This window comes from Malania oleifera, chromosome 9 (assembly GCF_029873635.1).
Source record: "Malania oleifera isolate guangnan ecotype guangnan chromosome 9, ASM2987363v1, whole genome shotgun sequence".
Taxonomy (NCBI): domain Eukaryota; kingdom Viridiplantae; phylum Streptophyta; class Magnoliopsida; order Santalales; family Ximeniaceae; genus Malania; species Malania oleifera.
The window spans coordinates 69,009,890-69,014,791 of record NC_080425.1 but is presented as its reverse complement, the minus strand read 5'-3'; positions in this window follow the sequence as shown (position 1 = coordinate 69,014,791).

The window sequence follows — 4,902 nt, the reverse complement described above, 5'->3', positions numbered from 1 at the left end:
ATAATGGTTAATTCTATGTAAACCCGCATTGATACCAAATGTGAATTCCAATGTTATTCCAAGAGGGGAGTGAATTGGGTATTTTAAAAATTAAGTATTTCAAGTTCTAATTTTGAAAACTATCAATTACAAACTTGTAAGCTACTTACAACAACCTCAATGTTTTTTAGTTAATCAACCTAATAAGTGATTTTGTCAATTAACCTAATTTACCCAATTACTTTGTAAACCTACTATATAATTAAAGTATTCAAAATATTCACCCAAATAAGGTTACGTGGAAATTAAATAGAGGTAAGGGTAAGAGAGACGCAAACTCGATTTTTACAAGGTTCGGCATACCTCAGCCTACGTCCTCGCCTTGAGCAACCCACTCAAGGATTCTACTAACAAATACACTCCTTTAATTAGGACAGAGCTTCCCTTATAATCTGCTACTTACAATAGGCGTAGCTTCCTCCTCAACCCTGGTTCATAGCCCAAATCGTGAATACAAAATAATGAATACAATTTCTGCAAAAACTTAAAATGCTTCTAACCAATCTAGTGAGTATGAGATAAATCCTAGTACATAATCATATAATAAAACATGAAGCTCAATAAGTGTGTAAGATGTTTTCAATGATATTTGTGTATCAACAAATATATGATCTTTGTATATAGATATATGAATATGATAAAATATCTTCAAGGATCTGAACATAAGTTTGTATTTTTCAACAAGATTTCTTAAGGTTATGAATTTTAAAATCCTTAGGATTTGCTTATCAAAAATTTTTGCAATGATATCAAAAGATGAAATCTTTGCGTAAAATATAAACTTGAATATCTGCAAAGATTCAAACTTTAGCAAAAAACCTTTCTCAAATAAACTTTTCAAGTACTAAAAGAAGGGTTTTTCTTCTTAATAAAAATACTAGATATAAGAGTTTAAGAGATGAAAAACCTTCGATATATATATTGAATCCAAAAATAAATCACTTATTTATAAAACCTCAACACCAAGGATTGCTTGCAAGATGTATAGATGAAATCCCTTTGAAAAGCTGAGATGATTTGCCCAAAGAATATGAACGCAGTAGAGTGTTGGCAAAATCTTTGGAATGAAGACACGCTTAGCACAAGATAACAAGATTAGTCTCTCTAAAGTGTTTCTTCTTGTGTCTCTAGGGTTTAGGGTATGTTTAAATAGTGTTCTCGCTATCAGATTAATTTATGGCCATTGGATCATGAAGATTAAACAATAATTTGTCCGTATTTGTGCTGGAACGTCATTCTGCGCTGCAACCTTCGTCGACGAATGGGTACGTTCTTCGATGAGTGTACAACACTCGTTCGTCGATGAGAGCGCTATCTAAACTTTTTGGGCTTTCGGTATTTTTTCATCGACGAGAGAAAACTACTCATCACCGAATAGACTTAATGCGTTCATCGACGAGGCCATGGTTCGTCAACGAGTTCTCTAAAATATGCTTCTAAAAATTCATTCAACCTAGAACTAATGTAGATGTATCTTTCATGAAATGCATGAGTCCTAAGGTCTATCTTGGGTATATTTGAGCTTCGAATTATATCATATGACATATGTAAATACATTCATTTCTAAATACCCATTCCTATTAAAGATCTTGAACTTGAAGCTTACTTCTTCATCCTTTTATTCTTATAGTTCCATGGATTGAGCCAAGTGATATGTACTTTAGATTCCTCATGGCTTCCATATCAATCTTACCATTTTGTGCATTCTAAATCATAATCTTGTTCACAAACTCAATCGCACAAGTCAAATATCAAGTGATATGTCATTATCAAAATAGAATTAGACTCATAGAGTTAACACTCTTTAGTCTCCTTTGATCATCAATGCACCTACACTTCAAAAACATCAAATTAACCTTCGAAACTCATCACCCTACATCATTCCCTCACAAATTTATAAGGTTTTACCATTTAGTTTTAAGCTCATGATGCCTAGAAAGAATACGGTTGGGCATAAGCAAACAATGCAAGTGGATGAAGATTCCTCGATCGAACAATGGCTTGTGACTTCTTATGCTAAGCGTTTATACAAAGATCATCTCCATTCAATAGATCCAATTCTTGGTAAAGTTCTCGATACTTCATTTTTCGAAGAAGATTTTCTCGACATCCTACCCATGTTTAAGAACCTTGGTTGGAAAATTTTCATTACCTACCAAGCCAAAGGCCATTATCCTAAACTTGTAAAAATTTTCTACGCCAATTTGGTTAAAGGGGAGTCAGTAACCACTACCGAAGTCTTTAGTAAATCCATCGCACTTACACCACAAACCCTGGCTACTATCTTCAACATACGCCAAGGCGAATTTGAATGTCCTTTTTTTGGAAAAAAAATGGATCATGAAGCAAAGATTTACTCCCAAATAATTTTTACCACTAATTATGGTTGAAGTGCGTATTTACTTTGAACATCCTCCATTGTACAAGTAACTGAATCTCCAAGCCCAGATCCTCCAAAAGATCATCACATACAACATCCTCCCTTAGGTTGGTTCTCATGACTATATGACATATTTGTACTATTTTTTTATGTGGTGTTTACTGAAAGGAAAGAAACTGGACTTATCAAGCTTAGTCCTTAAATGGACGATCTCTCGAACTGAAGCTCATAGAGTAACTCTACCTTATGGAGGAATTATGAACCTCCTCTTTGCTCATCTTCATGTTTCATCTCCAAATGATTTGTTTGTTAAACGTACCCATTATGATCTTTTCTCTTCTACTAGACTTAAAGAAATGGGGTATGAAAAAAACGAGCAAGGTTGGTTTCCCAAAGGAGGTAGATGGAAAAGACAAACTCCTGAGCCACAACCTCAATACAAACAACCTACTCCTTTGATTAATGTTGCACCATCATGATTCTTGGATTATCACCAACAGTTTACTGCTTTTAGTTGATAAATGAGATCGGGACTTAGCTCACTTCATGATAATTTCAAATCTCTTCAAGTCAATTTTTCTTCACTAGATCAACAACTTAGTTGGATTGAACATCACATGGATGGTTCATCCTCTTCTCATGGCAAAGCTCCAATGGATATAAGCTTCGTTGATACTGGTGATGATGATGATGAAGAAGACGAAGAAGATGATGATGAAGAAGAAGATGACGAAGAAGAATAAAATAAGATGATGATGATGCAAATGCTGAAACTGCATAATTTTATACTTTATGGTTGTTTAAACATTTATTTATGTGTGTTTTTACCTTTTGGATTTATTGCTTATGCATGATTATATCATATGCTTATGGTTGCTTATTACTTTAATTTTTGTCTAACTTTCTTGATACCTATATCTTTTTTTATTGATGTCAAAAAGGGGAGAAATATTTTTTAGCAAAACTGACATATGAGACATAATTCAATGAGATATGATATGAGATAATATATGAGATATGAGACATGATTCAAATTAACACATAGAAATTCATATACATTGTAACGATCCAAAGAATAATGGTATTTAAATAATAAAGAGGGGGAGAAATGGAAAGAGTAACAGAAGGAGGCAGTTGACTTCGTCGACGAACGTGGAGTGTTTGTCAACGACATTATACTTTGGGAAAATACCCAATAAATTTATCAGGGCTTCATCGACGAATACAGGGGATTCGTTGACGAGGGTATAGCAGAACCTTGTCGATGAGGACGAGCTTCGTCGACGAGAAAATACCGAGAGAAGAATTTGGGCTACTTTGAATTTCGTTGATGAAGGGTAAGGTTCGTCGACGAAATTCTCTAAGGACTCATCGACGAGATGACGTGGCTCATCGTCAAAGCCGCAGTATAAATAGTGTTTAACTTAGATTTTTACGTAGAAATTTCAGTCGAAACTCTCTCTCCTCTATGGTTCCTCCTCCTTCTTTCTTCGATTTCGGCCCTGTTAGTCACTGGATCGACGAACTAAAGCCACCACGACGTTCCTGACGGAGTTCTCTTCAAGTATGCTGGAGTAGATCGTTGGTGAAACGAAGTTGGAATTCATCCCAAATTCAAGGTAAGTCTTTTTAGTTAATTTTTGTCCTTTGGACAGTTATAAGAAATGATGTAGGCAAAGAAATATTGATATTCTATTCTAACAAATGTTATTTTCAGGGTGTTGTGTAGGAAGCCCTGTGGATGATAGACTAGTATATCATAGGGGCTTTTCAGTAATCAGGTAAAGGAAATATGCTATGCTAGGTTATTTAAATATGTTTTCAGTACAAAATTATAAATGTTCCACCAGAGTATTGTTTACAGTAGAGATTTATACAGTTTATTAAATATGATTAATATATTTTAAAATTTCTGTGTGACTTCAAAATATAGATATAGTACAGAAACATGCTTTACAGTATTTTTCAGAGATGCGTTTTACAGAATATACAGATAGTGAATGTTTTTTACAGCAATTATAGAAATACCATGATTATACAGTTTTACAGTACCATGACATACAGATTTACAGCTAATTACAGAAACACAGTTGATATAGATACAATTTGCTACAACGTCATGGTTTATACAGTTATTACAGAATCATGGTAACATAGATAGTTGTATATAGAGATGTACTATATAGTATCAGACTCTGTTGGACCATACAGTTACAGAGCATGGTACCGTAGCTACATACAGTATATAAAGTGCAACCACCTATCAGATAATACGTGGTATAAAGGTCGATTGCATAGAGCCCACGAGTGGACAAGCTCCCCATCAGATATGGGTTGAGGAGAGCTAATCAGACTATGGAGTATAGTTATTTATTCCTGGTTGGCCAGCCAGGGTAAATACCGCCTACGGGCCGCACAGCCCTATCACAAGGGTTAAATCATGACACAGTTTTCCACAGGGAAGTTTACAGTTATTACTACAT